The following is a 16928-nucleotide window of genomic DNA, read 5'->3' as shown; positions in this document are numbered from 1 at the left end:
GATGCCACGTACGGTGCCGTTTGACCCACAATTGAACTTTCTGGAGCCTTCCTTTTTTGACCTGTGGGGTTGTAAATCCAATTCCCCCAGCCTCGCCCTGGTTTGGATAATCCTCCATGTTCTCTCAGATCTCAGACATCTCCCCTAAGCCCCTCTCCAGACCCCCACCGTCCTGTCAACTCCCCATGGGCACAGGGCAACAACCCCAGGGTACAACATTTAAAGAGATTTATTTCTCTCTTCATTATGCTGTATATATGTGATATTGAGCCTAAACATAATTCAAAAAGGCTGAATAAAGCAAAAGAGGGCCATTAGAGGGGCCATTTCCTCTGTATGGAAAGTACACTTACTTAAAATCTCTTCAGTAGGTCATTATTCATCCACTCTCTGAACCTGGTGTCTTTCATTTTCCTTCAGAACACTTGGATTAAAGTAAACTCACTGCCAAAAAAGCTGTGAATAACGTCCATTGCATGACCAATTTTGAAGGCAAAGCAAGCGCCAAAATGTATCCCGAACATACTGGAGTGTGCTCGTAAACAAACCATCAGCCACTGGTGGAAATTAGCAGTAAATGGCCATATTAATAATGCATGCTGGTCCATATAGGACAATAGAGCGTGAGCAATGTCCTTGTCAGCAGATTTCAAACAGACATGGTTCACTGGATTCATGTTTCCTATTGTACTGTTGCCATGTATGATGTACTGACATGAATCATTGGTTACATGTAGTGCTCATAAAATTACATTGTGGTATATTGAGTATATGGAGATTTACGAGCAGTGTTTGTACATGACTGAAGACATGCTCCAGGACGGCTCCAGGCTACAGCCAGGCTACAGGCAGTGGACGGAGGTTTACTGCATGTGATTTTGATGAAACTATGTAGCAGGTGATTCGTCCAACGTGGGACTTTTCAGATCTTCTTCTTCTAACGTGGGACTTTTCTGACCTTCTTCTAACGTGGGACTTTTCTGACCTTCTTCTAACGTGGGACTTTTCGGACCTTCTTCTTCTAACGTGGGACTTTTCAGACCTTCGTCTTCTAACGTGGGACTTTTCTGATCTTCTTCTAACGTGGGACTTTTCGGACCTTCTTCTAACGTAGGACTTTCCGGATCATCTTCTTCTAACGTGGGACTTTTCGGAGCTTCTTCTTCTAACGTGGGACTTTTCTGACCTTCTTCTTCTAACGTGGGACTTTTCTGGCCTTCTTCTTCTAACGTGGGACTTTTCGGACATTCTTCTAACGTGGGACTTTTCGGAGCTTCTTCTTCTAACGTGGGACTTTTCTGGTCTTCTTCTTCTAACGTGGGACTTTTCGGACATTCTTCTAACGTGGGACTTTTCTTCTAACGTGGGTCTTTTGTGACCTTCTTCTAACGTGGGACTTTCCGGACTTTCTTCTTCTAACGTGGGACTTTCTGACCTTCTTCTAACGTGGGACTTTCTGACCTTCTTCTAACGTGGGACTTTTAGGGCCTTCTTCTTCTAATGTGAGTCTTTTCGGACATTGTTCTTCTACCAACGTGGGACTTTTCGGAGCTTCTTCTTCTAACGTAGGACTTTTCGGATACTTTACTTTGAAAGTGGGACTTTTTGGACCTTCTAGTTCTTCAAACATTAAACTTTTCTGACCTTCTTCTAATGTGGGTCGTTTTGCACATTATTCTCTTAACGTGGGACTTACCGGACCTTCTTCTACCGTGGGACTTTTCTAACATTCTTCTCCTAACCTGGGACTTTTCGGACCTTCTAATTCTAATGTGGGAATTTTCAGACCTTCTTCTAATGTGGGACTTTCCGGACCTTCTTCTTCTTTTAATATGCGTCTTTTTGGACATTGTTCTTCAACTAACATGGCACTTTCTGAACCTTCTTCTAACGTGGGACTTTTCAGACCCTCTTCTTCTTCTTCCTCTATGACTTCACCACAAAGCTACTGTACATGACATTGATTATTTATGTTGCCTTTCTATTATGTATCTTTTGTGATGTAACTCCTCTATTGCCAGAGTTAATTTGCATATAGGACTGTTTCCACTGTAATAAACGTACTAAATAAATAAATGTATGAAAACAATGCACTGGTTCATTGTTGCAAACCTAAAAGGAAAATAGTATGAAAAAAAGAAAACAACTACATACATAGATACATACACTGGTCCATATAATAATGTATACAATGTACCCAAGACATTAAAGGTATGTGGTTGAGGATTACAATATATTTTAATTCATGCATCATATGCAAACAGCAACTATGTTAACACTTATTATTTTTCAATATCCATCCAAGTGTCAATGTCAAAAGGTTGTTGTACAAAAAATGAATAAATAAAAAACTATTTTGGAAGCTGAATGCTGTTTTTCAAAAGCAGGTGAAGTGTTCAGGCTAATACTTTGATGTTTCTGATAAATATTTCATTTTCCCTCTCCGCATCCACCCAGATGTCTTAAAGCGAAATATAAAGGATATTTCAAGCAGCTTTTCCCTGGATAAAATGAGATCCAAAACCACATAGGAGCGTTTGTTTTGAGCAGCCCGGAGCGCCCTTTGAGGCGAGAGGTGGGCGGGGTTTGAGTTGCCGAGGGGGGCGGGGCACTGTACACGGGGAGCAGACGCTAACTGGCTTGCGCTGATTCAGTGATTATTACAGTCCCGGGGGCCCCTCGGGGAATATGATGATGTCAGACTAGAGAGATGGAGAGGGTTATTAGACAAAGGGATGCCCAGGACCAGAGGGAGGTGCCGGTCATATGGGGACTGGTACAGAGAGGTTCCAAAAAAATGATCTGCAGATGGTAGCTGAAGGCACTGGATGCAAGTCGACAGTCACACCCATTTTTGGGCACAGAGAAGGGTTGGGTTTGATTCTAAATCACTTGATCGGCACATTATTCGTGAATACTGTGAAGAATTGCATTACTGAAGCACTATCATTCAGATAAATGCACTCAAAGCTTGAAAAATAGATCCTAACCTTTATTGTCAACCAGAATTGCGAAAAAACAACATTCAGTAGCACCATAGATATGTAACCATAGGGCTTTAACCTTTACTCAAATACTGAATGCCACTTTTGATTTTTGCCATTCATGCTAGCAGTGACCTAGTTTCCATAATAGCATTGTGTCTAAGAAGAAAAAGCACCTCCCAAATACTAACGGCACTGGAGTTCGTCATCCCTGGCAAACATCTGTCCCGTTTGAGTGGATGATAGTATGATATCAGGCTGACGCTAATCGTCTCAGATTATGGATTATGATCACCAGACGAACGCACAAACATCGCCGCCTCTTTGCCTCAGGCTTAATCTGATCGACGCTGTTTTTGTCACTGTGACTGGCCCATTGGTAGTGACAGTAACTCATTAAGCCAATTAGTAAGAGGCAAATCAATAAACTCATTCTGGTCGTGGTTAACTGGATCACAGAGGACAGGAATGTTCGCTCATTGACGGACCAGAGACGCAGAGAACTGAAGGGTGAGGTCATCTGCTGTGTCAAGGAAACAGACACGGACATATTTTATCACAGTGGACTCATGGGTGGACTCAAGACTGTTGGTTGCCCCAATGTTTAGAGCCACACCCGCCCATTTTATGGCCTACTGAAAGCCCTGATGAAGACTTTTAGTTGGATCGAAGCATGTTTGACACTCACGGCTTGGTCGTTAAAATAAAGACGGTATCTGCTCTTTCTATCCGTAATTCCAGAAGTACATTTTGAAACACTTTTGGACACCTTGAGCAGCCAGTCAAATCCTTTCTTTCTCTGCACTTCTGTTGGTACATAGTATCTACAAAGTGAGGATGACATCACATACTATCATACCCCACATCGCCCCACACACTGCCATCATCAACCTGCTCAGACATGTGTATGAGCTCATGTGGCCAGTAAAAGGCATTCTGGGAAATGTGGTAAGTCGTAAAACTGGCCAACGATTGAAACTAATAGGGAAAGGCCATGACATGGAAGACAATGTCAAACCCCTTTAGCGATGAGTAGATGCTCCTGCTCCTCTTATAGAGGCTAAAGCTGAGGCCACACTTTTATTTAGGAGTTTTCCAATCTTAATAGACTTTTTAAAGTCTGAGAGGTTTGTCTGAGAGCCCACACAATAAAAGTCCATCGAACAACTGTGGAGCGGCACGGTGGCACAAAGGTTAAAAAATATTAAATATTAAATAAATATTTAGTTGGACCGCCTTTAGCTTTGATTACAGCACGCACTCGCTGTCAAACTTTTGGTATTTTGACAAAGATTATGATTACGGATTATTAAGGAAATCGCTACAGATGATACAGGGTGTGATCACACCATTTTACAGTGGTTTGGCAAATAGGGCCTTCAAGAATATTTTGTGTATGGTTGTACAACCCATAAAAGGCTGGGAGTGCAGACTAATGGTGAAGCCATCCTGTGTAAAGTGTGCTGGGAGAATACTGATGAGATAGAATGGGTACAGGGTTAGTCCAACAGCTCTGTTGGGAAAAGGTGAAGAGCCGACACAAGAGAGGTCTGGGGAGCACCAAATATCCCAGTAATGTGTGGAATCATATGAGCAATGTAGGAAATACTCAATGCCAGACTTAAAGCAAATGTTTCGGTCTATTGTTATTTCGCAATAGGCTAATTGTTTGAGGATATGAAGTCTTATATTACTACTGTTTACCTGATGTGCGCAGGAGTTTTCTGGAGCTATATTATTTCTAACTGGAAGTAAGAGGCTTTCCCTGTACCCCATTTGGGTGTCCCCCATTTCATCTCCTGTTTGGTACAGGCCAAAGTTGACGAAGCAGTCATCTGGGAAGTGACGGTCCCAGATTAACAGAAGCTGGCAGGGGTCGAAGTTCCCAAAGATAAATACTTACCACGATTGGAATCTTCTTTTGGAACACTGAACAAAGTCCTAAACCTCTCACATTTTTGCCAAATAGACATAATCATTTGTACATTTTAACCTAAGGTCTAGCATTTATTCAACAATTAAACAAATACTTTGTAACAGAATGTTTAAGTACATCATTTTACCATGGAGATGAATGTCTTGTTGGAGGGACAGAGAGCTAACTTGACACATCTGTTCACCGTGATTCATTGCGCTCCATGACATGACCTTTTCACACTTTCTCATCACAAGACAGCCTTTTAATCAACACACTAATCCTCTGTAGTCTCGATGTATGGACGCTACTACAACCCCCAGCATTCATTTATTTACATTTAGTATTTATCCTTTCATGCTACATCCTGGCGCCTCATCACTGCCTCTATTCTTCCACGGGGCACAGACACACACATTAGCTGGCTCACAGTGTTATGACATCAGGGAGGCAGAGATGGGGCGGAGGCTGGCAGCAATAAGCTTGGCATCACGCTCAAAGTGCCCCCTGCATAAGCTCTCTGTCACAGCGCTTAGCACGGCTTTACAGTAAGGAAGATACGGCGAGCATTAGTACAGTATGACCCTGTCGGTTTTTAATGCCGTTGAAATGACTTTTGTGTGTACGTGTGTGCTTAGTCAGTGCTCTTGATTTTATTGCTGCGTCTTAAGATTTAGGCTAGTTGTTTAGGACCTGCTTGACTTCAATTTCCAACATTCCCATCTACTGTAAGTTATGGTTTGGTGGTGTGTGAGAAGTTAACACTCAGAGGACTAATATGCTTCAAACCTAAAGAACGCACTGGATTACGAACGTAATAATATGAATTTTGCATGCACCCCACAGACTATAAAGGGGGTTCAGTTTCCTTACTCCACCCCACCCACCTCTGACCCGTGACCTCACACGCCATTGGAGCGTCAAGCTCAACAATGTCATAGTATTGCAAGTATCGGCTCTCGTGAGCTCGGCGTGAGGACTTATGTGTGTGTGGGAGCACAAAGGGCACACCATGACATCGACTCCTGCTGGCAGTGGGCCTCGTCTTTATCTTATGTCTGCTCCAATGTGTTGGCGACCTGAGACTTCGGCGTATGATTCTGACTACATCGCTCACCTGGCTGGGGTAACCTAGCGTATTTAGAGACTTTGGCTTTGAAGGTCAAAACTATGGAGCTCCTGTTCTGGGAGCATGGACATGGACAAATTAAAACCATCAGATGAACTGTTGCTGCTGAAACAAACTCAAAACCAAAAAATCTGTGTAGCCTTATGATCTTATCCTGACATGGTGAATACCTAAATGGGTAAATTTAAATGATGTTAAATCTCATAGCCCCCTCGGTTACACAAACATGTGGTAAACGGGATTTTATCATCATCTGAACCACACATATTAAAATAATATCCAGCAGGAGGAATGAAAGCGCTGAGGTTTGCGTTATGTGTAAGGTGTCAGAGAAAGGTAGGCTAGTCAGGGTCAGCCCTATGTTCCCCGGGTCCGATGTTCCTCGGCAATAGAAGTGGGGGAACATCAATGTATTAAGATTAGGCACCAGCCCACTATCCTTAAGGTTTGTGTCCAGGGCAGGGTCAGGGTTAAGCTGATTGATATACAGTATATGACGCTTCACTCTCATGACTTGTGATTGGTTGATGTACCAACTCACCGACAAAAAAATGTTTTCACACATAGAACATAGATCGGACCAAGAACTTCACTTGTTGGATGACGTGAGGTTCTAAGCTAATCTCGCTTTAAATAAGAAAGTAAAATCACCCCATTGGCAGATCAATCGACCCAAAATAAAGACAACAGGTACTGAATTGAGTCAGAAGCATCTCAGAAGAAGTGAAATAATCTAGGTCAAATGCCCAACTTAACTTGTCAAAACAATTATTTGAATTATTTAAACAAATCTAGATATACATTTTTTGGAGTGCGTGTGGGTTGTGGGTGGTTCCGAAGGTCTGTTGGAGGTGCTCAGAGAAATTGGAAGAGTGTTGAATTTTATGTTTTTTGATGATGGAACAAGCCTTAAAAAGTCGATTTTCTGGTACAGGTGGATGCAGTTTAGCTCTGTCTCATTGTCCAGTTATCTAACATGACTTTTCTCTCTCTGCATGGTGCGGATTCCACAGTAACGGCTCTATTTTAATTAGAACTAATCACTGTCCAATCTGTCTGCTTTGGTTTGGCTTCAGGGCTTTCAGCTATTTCCAGCCTGGACAGTCTTCAACTCTCTTCGACTCTCTCAACGTTCTATCTGTAAAAAGAGTTTGTTCTGATGCTACATGGATGATAAGTAGTTAGAAAACAATACATGCATGGAATTACAAGTGCACCATCGAAGACAACATAAAGGTCTTTGTTTCATTTGTGCAGGTTTCATGTTTGTGCACGACAATGTTTTGTGCATGTTCAGTTCTCCAAGATATGAAGGTCCTCTTACTTGCAAAGTCTCGAAACCTTAACCAGACTTGTTTCGATCCTGTCCATGGTCAACCTCTGCCCGCTATGTATTTGATATTCCTCTTTATATAGTGTTATTTATTGTCTTTTTGCACCAAGGGTTTGAGACTCAATTTTAATTCTCAGTGTGTGCTCCTCAGGTGAAAGAACTGATCACTGAATGAATTGAAATGACTTCCTTTTCTTGTATATTAGAATTGTTTAAAAATATATGGGATAAATGAAAAGAAAATGTTCTCTGAGAATGAGAATGAGATGTTCTCACCTTTGAGCCACAGTACGTAACGACAATGCATTTGTCTTATGTACACTAGCGCTTTCCCTCGACACTCAAAGTGTTTGAATGCCGGGTTAATGACGATTTGACCTTTGCCCAAACGCATATTGTTGTTGTGCTTCTGGTCAAAACACTTCACCCTCCCTCTCCTGTCTACTCCACCCACACTCTTTGTATCCAAAGAAAGGTATGACTGAATGGATGAAGCACAAAAGCTAAGGCAGGTGGGTGATTAGTCTTTCCCATGAAGCCATTAACAAGTGTTTCCCAACCTGTGAGGTACTTAAAGGAACAGGCCACCGTTTTTCCACTCTGAGTTATGTTCTTACCTCAGTTTAGACGAGTTGATGTGTACCTGTCTGGTCTTTGTGCCCGTGGAAGAGCTTGGTTGCTTCCAACTTCCACCCCATTTGGAGCTATAGGAATATGCTGGGAGAGGCCAAATGCTAACAACATCTTTGGCCGTTTTGCATGACTGAGGGCACGCACAAAGACCAGACAGGTACGCATCAACTCGTCTAAGCTCAGGTAAGAACATATCTCAGTATGGAAAAGCGGTGGCCTGTTCCTTCGAGGACTTCGCAGTGGATCTATTTCAGCTTGAAAGGGAAGGTCAAATCTATTACTATTTTAGGGCTGCATGATTTTAAAGTAGTTTGCGATATGCGATACTGCTTTGCAATATCGCAATAACGATCTTATTGCGATAAATCACTTAACCATTTCAACACGATATGTTCCATTCTGATTAAACAAAAATTGTAAGTAATGCGTTTTTCAGCAAATTGTGTCAAAGCCGGACTTCGAAAACCCTACATCAGCACCACAACACTAAAAATGTGTTGATCTCAGTCTGATGACGACTTTAGTGATGTTGCGATATATTGTGTCTTCTTGCGATACTGATATTGCATCACCTACTATCGTGATATGACATTTTTTGCGATATATTGTGCAGCCCTACTACTAGACTTTTATTTTGAATGGGAATGCTATATTTTATGGTGAAATGTACGGCTTTGAGACTATTTCAGATTTATAATGAACAACAATGTTTTTTTTTATTTACAAATAGTATTTTTAAGTGATAAACTACACCACCCTTGAGACGCAGTAGTGGTTACGGATTACCACAGAAGGGTCCAGCGAGTCCAGTCCAGAGTTTTGTGAGGGAACCACTGTTCTATAGATGCTAGTTCCGGCTAACTTCTTGAGCTCGCAACGATTTCTTTCCTAGCTTGGTTCCTAAAGTTTTTTTTTTGCCGCACAATGAAATGTAGAAATACTTACATGACTTTTATTTAAATGTCATAATGTTTTAAAATCTGATTTCATTTTGAATCGATGTCAAAAATGGAGACAGGAGACAGCTATGAGCAAACAGGAAGTTAGCCGCAACACCCCCAATGAACAGATCCCATTCACAGATCTCTTTTGTCATGGTCAAACGCGTGTCTAGAAGCTACTTAGAAAATTGCTGTAAATTTGATTACCATGGCAACTAATCAAGCAGGCACCGAGTAAACATTTAGCACCGACTGCCATTTGCCTCTCCATTCGCTCTTCTAATGTCGTACATCTCTCCCTCTCCTTCCTCTCCCACTGAAACATCTTGCCGTCTGTGAATGCGCACGTTGGCTTGCACGTGACGGCTGGCTCCCATTGCCTGTGCTGTGCCTCCTCGCCAGGCTGGCACGTACTCTGGGTGACCCGCATCCCCATGGCCCCAATGCCAGTCTCATCATCACCCACACTGCACTTTGCCTCTTTCTCTATCACTTCTACTTACAGACTTTGTTGAAGGGAGCATGCTATGTTCTCGTTTGATGCTATAAATATATATTCAAATGATTTTCTTTCCCTGTTATGGGTGCCATTTTCTGAGGGCTTTTCACCAATAAAGGAGAGGATATTTTGGTTTGAAGTCTTAATTGCTATGGCAACGGTCCTCATTTGACATCGCCGTGAAATTCGTCAATACATCGCTCATGTTCCAGTCGTCAACAATTAATGTTTCCCCTACCACTGAAAACATGTGCAATAGGGAGGTGTTTCTGACCACCAGCCTGGCTCCACAGCTGGAGGTCTGGAGGTGGGTCCCACAGCACTGCCCACTGCCCATTGCCCACTGCTCCCTATACGGGTCGTCCAGTGGCATCAAGGGATGGGTCCATTTCTTTGTGCAGTTGATGTGATAATGACAAATAAAGCACCTTTGCCTTTATGTATGTGCCAATTATGTATCAGTGTCTCAAGATTGACAACAGTGTTTCCCAACCAGAGGTATGCAAGCTCAGGCAGTTGGAATGGTTTTATTATATGCGCAGAAGATTTATTTATTTTACCTTTTTACTAATAGACAGGCGTAATTGACACCCTCAGTTCAGGATTTGGGAGCAAGTGCTTAAAGTTTCAAGCAATATTCTAGATTGTTTTTTTTTAAAGACAGAAGGTTTGTTTACCTGCTTTACTTGTTTCGATCACTTCCTGTGATCTGCGCCACTATACTGACTGAGGCGTGGGATATGGTGTACGCTCCATTATCCCGGTTCATGATGTGGTTCTCCTTCAGGAAGTGATTAAACTAGTGAAGCAGGTAAAAAAAAAAAAAGGGGTTAATCAGAAAGGAGAGAGTTGCATAAAACCCCGCTATCTCTAAAAAATCTGTGATTTTGATTAAAACTCTGTTTAGCTTAGATTTCTCAGGAACAGAGGCACGTGGAATTAAACTGTTTTCACCTACGGAGAGCTTAGAGCCTCACCTTTCAAACGAGCCACAGCATGTGTCCATAGCTATAACATAGAACACACTGTGGTGCTACAAAAATCATGAAAAGATCTGGATTGTTGGCACTCTACAGCTAAATCCCCAAAACATCGCGGCACTCAATGTGTTAATCGGCCAGTCAGGTCCAATCAGGAGGGAGGGGGAGGAGCTTAATCATTTACTTTTGAATATTCTGTTCCTGCTCTCCTCATTTCGCAAACTAAAGGGCTTTCTGGTTAAAGAGGGGAGGAATTTGATTATTTACTTTAGAATTTCACTTTAAACATAAGATATATATAGATATAAAATATATATCTGTCAGGAGGCTCACAGATATCCTGGTTTTCCCTATAAAAAATATCCGGGTTTTTATGCTTGCTGTCATATTTCAAGTATTTCAAACAAAAATAAATGTGTAACAGCTAACTATACCTGTACTGTATTGGAGCAAAGGATGATGGTCTACGTAGATCCCTGAACTATTTTTTTCAATATGAATGTTGACGAGCATCATATATATGGGCATTATATCTTTGTATATGATAATGCTTATTACTGCATTCTTAATGTTTACACCACAACAGGGCGAAATAAATACTGGAGGGAAAAAATACAAAATTGTAATGTGAATAAAAGGAATAAAACAATAAAACAGCATGCACGTTCTGCATTGTTGGCTTTTCGCGAAGCCTATGGAACTTCAAATGGGAGCTTTGTTTTGTTTTCTTTCTTTTAGGTGAAAAGACAGCGCACATAAGGCTCCTTTTTGCATTTGCGGGTTTTCCAGGAACCATTCACCTATTGTCACACACACACAAAACACTCGAGGCAATCAAATGTGGGTCCGCTGTCTTGCCCAAGGACACATCCGCAATTAAAAGAAAAGGGGCGTATTCGCAATGACAACCTCTACCATTATCCAAGTGGACTGAAGATTCCATTAAGAAAAAAAAAGAAAGAAAAAAAGAGGCCTTAGGATTGAACTATAGGGGTAAACATACAGCACACAGACGCATGCATCACCGTTTGGAGACATGGGCGGCAGATATTGAAAAGGAGAAGTGCAATGGACTGGCTAATGGCTACAGTTTATCCACTTAGCTTCGATTGAGAACAGCGTTAGTCCGTTAACCCGCTGTGAAAGCAACCGCGCCGCAGCCCCTTTACGTCAGGCGATAACATGACCATTTCCTCCAGGAAGGCCACTGTAGCTCGCCACCGCCGCCAACCACACTGGTCAATTATGTAAAGGGGGGGGGGGGAGAGCAGCTGGGTGAGAAAATGGTTTGTTTATGTTGAGGATGTTTATGCCGATGGAGTACGGTAGGGACAGTTTTTTGCATCATGGAGAAAAAAAAAATATTATTACTGTGTTGCCACTGGGAAAACAATGGCATATACATCACAGTTGTGTTGGACATGATTCAATTTGCTTGGCTTTCAATTAGGGCTATTAGTAAGAAAATACTAACTGTGTTTCCAGGTATTCTTTTGATCCTGTGTTAAGGTTAGGGTTAGCGAGGCATGCTCCAGTGCTAACAGGCAAACCACAGTGTCTGAATAAGACACTGAGAACCAAACGTAGGCTATTTCCGTTCAAAAATGTGCCTTGTGTATTTGCAATTGAGCATAAAGCAACATTACAATCGTCATCAGTAAGAGGAGGAGACTGAGGGCTGGTTGTCATGTTTTATTTCTATTTCGAAGAGTTCACAGCTCATCAATAAACGTCACAGGAGTCACACTTTCATCATATGAAAGGTTAAACCCTTGGCTTGAAGTAGGCCCTGCTTCCTCTTTAAAAAAAAAAGAAGAAAAAATGTATTGCAATACATAGCCTAGTTTATTAGTTAGTCCCTCGTGCGGCAGGTTGTCACAATGTGCGGGGTTGGTTGCTCACTGATCGAAGCTCAATGTTTTCATCTCACTCATTTGAAGTAATTGTCAAATTCTTCTGCAAAATAGTATCAAATGAGCTGAAAAAATAGGAATCCATTCCGTTCCCCTCCAACAAATGCGCTTAACAAATGGGAATGACAAAATGATTGCCCCATGTGACAACCAACCCCTTTACCAAAATGAGACAGCCCCAACTGATTTTCATATATTTCAAATCAGGGTCTCTCGTCCCAGTTTTCCTATACTGAGGGAATCACAAAAGGCAAATTCACTCACAACCCAACACAACCAGGCTCCGATCACAGCTGGATTCAAACCACTTTTGTGGATAAATGCTCTAACCACTATGCCACCGTCGCTCTTGCCAGTACTAACCAGACTCCCATTATCCCACAATCAGACAAACCTTGCAGAAATCCAAAAACCTCAAGGAGGCAGTGACGTCATTTGAACCCAGCGGTACCTGCTTGGGAACCTGCTACTCTCATGGCTGGTTACCCTGGCAACAAGTTACGTATTGCATCTGAGGACGCTCGGGGTGAAGGAGGATACGAGGAGGAGGGGCGGATATTTCACCAAAACAAAAATCGCTCTATTGCATTTTCTGTGTTTAGCATGCTGTCATCCATGAACAAATCGAGCGACAAAAGCAATAAATAACCATGATGTTGTTGTATAATTGAATGAGGGCATATATCCCTTGCCCCTGGCTAAAATCAGGCTACAATCCTAAGTGCGTGTTTACTTATATTACAGTACGCAACATCTTGATCATGCTAACTCTGCCAAATATACCAAAAACAATGCAATTCCATGGTGTTGGTGAGGTCCAAGCTGTTTTCTTTGTGCCAGCCATAACAAAGGAACCCTCCCTTCAAGGCTGGCGGTGATCTGAACGATGACTGCGTCTGTGTCGCCATCTGCTGGTAGAATGAGGAAGCGCAGTGTTATGTAACTACAGTATGTTATTGTTAGGATATGTTTCCCGGGAGCTTCGGGCATAAAATGTTATTGCCAAGCGGTTTACGGGAGCACAGTTGCGTTCAGGGCAGTTATTGTGATCATTTGTGACAATATAAAAAAATATGTCTGTGGTTTCTTGCCCACAGAGAGATTTGCCCTGCCTTGATCCAGCACAGTAAAGGCTTTAGTGCTTTTGATGAGAGTTCAGGCCTCTACAAATTGAAATGTTTATGAGGCTGTATTTTAAAGCACGCCGGTTTAATTGATGTATAACTCAATGTGTTGAAGTGATCATGATTTATAAATAATATTGTGTAAGGTGTGAATATTAATCTTTGCATTAGTCTGTATTTAACAATCACAATTATAGCTCTACAATGATCATTTTAGCTATCTGTTAGCTTCATGCTCACGCTGTTTCTGAGTCATATGGTAGGCTATGAACCAAATGACCCAATGAGTAACTTAAACATATTGCTAACAATAATATAAGGTAATTATTGTGATAATTTGTCTTATTCTAGTTTCCATGTAGTGTTTACAAAAGTGTTTCACTGAATAAGGGAAACAGCATCTTGTTGAGCGGTGATAGCTACTGACATCTACTCTGACCAGTGTAGGGCATGTTACTTTAAATAGTGATATATTCTTTAGTAGTTACAGTTTTAAAAAGTGATATGTTTGTATTACATATTACTGCAAATGTAGCTTTGAGTTAAAGCAGTACTAAGTAACGTGTTTACCTTCATGAATCCTTTTCGTAGTCCCTGTGGGGGTAATACAAGTGTTAATGGGATGATTGGAGGGTCTTTCATCTCCCCCTGGTGTCTCTGACCAGAAAACCATGTTTGCAACTTGACTGCCACCGGTGCGGAGAAAGCAATACACACTAATGGAATCACGAAGAAGAAGCTAGCAGGCTAACGGGCAAAGCTAACTGCGGGCTAACGTCACTTTAAACAGTATTTACAGCCAGGTTTGAGTGAAAAAAATATTTCTATTGTATAATTGGATGCACAGTAACCCTCTCTCCCTTCGCCTTTCCTGTCAGCGTGGTATTTACTCTCCAAGACAATTAATAAGTTAAAAAAATCGTAACTTGCTACTACACCTGCAGTTGCGCTTATGGCCTCTAGGGGGAAGAGTTACTTAGTACTGCTTTAATTATTAAAATATAAAGGGAAAATAGTAATAATACCACAGAGCAGAGGTGCAGTCAGAGATTTCCTTTTCCTTTGCTTTCCCCATTCTCTCACGTTTTCTTTGGACGACATTAAAGGGACTAGTTTAAAAATGTTAAAATTATGTATTTTCCACCCCCACTTGCTCCAGCAATGTCCTCATGCCCAGACCTGTTCACCACAACCGCCTCTAAAATCCTGCACTGTCACTCAAAAAGATGCTAGAATTTGGGTCCGAAGCTTAATATAGAAGCTGCTGAGGTGGGAGTCGCGAGTACAAACATGTAAACATCCATCTAGTCCCTTTAACTACATGCAGATCTTATACACCACTACTCAACTTGATTTGGTGCTGCATTTTATTTGGGGTGAGTTTGGCATCACATCAATACGAACTATTTAAATGCACTTTGTAACTTGAGGTACTTAAAGGAGCAGGCCATCGTTTTTACATACTGGGATATGTTCGTACCTGAGCTTAGACGAGTTGATGCGTACCTGTCTGGTCTTTGCGCGTGCCCTCAATCACGCAAAACAACTAAAGGTGTCGTTAGCATTTGGCCTCTCCCAATGTATTCCTATGGCTCCAAACGGGGGAAGTTGGAAGCTACCACGCTCTTCCACGGACACAAAGACCAGACAGGTACGTATCAACTCGTCTAAGCTCAGTTAAGAACAAATCACAGAATGGAAAAATGTATGAAGTATTCCTTTAAACTGTATGACTAATATATTCCCGTATTTTGTGTTAGTTATGTTATATTCCTTAGTTACTGAAAAAAGTTACAGTTTATATGGCTATTAGCCTATAGAAGCGCTCAGTTTAGATACAGACGGCATCTCTGGAATCGCCCATATATGGTCATTTTTAAAAACAGTTAAGGGGGAAAACAATTTTGAAAAAATGTATATTTTCTCTAATTATTCAAAAACTACTGTAACAAATGCTGAATTATGAACATAGTTTCTATTAAATAAAGAAACAAAGACATGGGGAGGAGCAAAGTGGTTCAACAGCCCATAAATACATGAATATTGGAGAATGCTAACTTAATGCTACATGTTAGCATTGGGCTAATGCTAACGGTTAGCTCGCGCTAGCTACAACTGCCGTTTTTTCACTTCTACTGAACAATCTGCTGTGAGAAAATATCCATATGGGCCCGATTTACACTTGACTTTATTTGTGTGATGAATAAGTTCATATTCCACCAGAAAATGGCAAAAAAAGAGTGGACAATTATGTTTCTCTAAAGATTCTATTTTCCCCCTCGGCGAAGCCACGCCCCCTTCTATGAGGAGATGCCGTCTGTATCTATGTTAAAGTGCTGTTAATCAAAATTATGAAACAATCCTTGATCCTTTTGAGATACTAATTATTCACTGATGCACTGTCAAAATGACTATCCTTATCCCTTTCTTAACTGGTTAAAACGTTATTTCTGACAAATAAATATTTTTCTACCCCGTCTTAAAAGTATTATTTTGGATATTGTAATGTTCTACTATAATCCATAATGGGGTTCTCAACACTCTCAACTGTAGCAAAACCATTTTCAGTGGATTGTGAACCCGTCCTTGGAGACATTCCTTCAACATTTACTGTCTTCATTTGAACTGTTTTGATTATGATGATTCGTCATTATACTTTGAATTATACAAAACAAAATCCCATGTGGGTCGCAGCTTGTCATCCGAGGGCGACGGTGAGCAACAAAACCGTACCAGTTCCAGGGCTATAATGTAATGTTTCTTCACTCAACACATACACCAAACATTCAGATTCCATCATTATAAAGCTCCAGTTTATTATGGCAATTTACCACCACCACCACCACCACCACCACCACCACCAGATGGAATCAACAAAAGGGATGTATCCAGCGAAGCCAGATATATGCACCACTTTACAGAGAGCTCAGGACACTACACAGCACACCTCTCCTCTTCAGCGCAGACCTCCAGTTCTTCCTTTAACGGAGCCTTTAGGGCAGCGGCAGCAGCTCGACATGTTAAGCCACTGTAAAACACACAAGGGTGAGCACGTTGTAGCGTATTTACAGTTGACAAAATTTGGCCTCTCGTAAGTGTGTAGCAAACCTCTTTCATGTCTGTGTTTTTTTTTTGTTTTGTTTTTGCAAGATCGGTAGACGTACGCTGCACTTGAAATTGACAATTAGCATACGTAGTTACAAAAACGTACACAAGCATTTTTCCTTTTTTTTCTCCCCTTTGAGGTGATATGCCCCATACCCCAGTAGGTCAATAACAGTACTTCACGATACCACATAAAGTTGTAAACCGCCACTAGGCACATTATTTTTTTTACTTGGGAAAATACAAAGATGACACTAGATAATAACTACTCGCTATTAAGCATTTGTATCACATTGGTTAACACTTGATTCGTCATGTCTACAAAGCTTTCCCAAACAGTAGTTCATCATCTGTAAGCGCCCAAATAAATGT

Source organism: Gobius niger (genome assembly GCF_951799975.1).
Source record: "Gobius niger genome assembly, chromosome: 14".
NCBI lineage: Eukaryota > Metazoa > Chordata > Actinopteri > Gobiiformes > Gobiidae > Gobius > Gobius niger.
The sequence above is the reverse complement of the archived record's forward strand: the minus strand, read 5'-3'. Positions refer to the sequence as shown.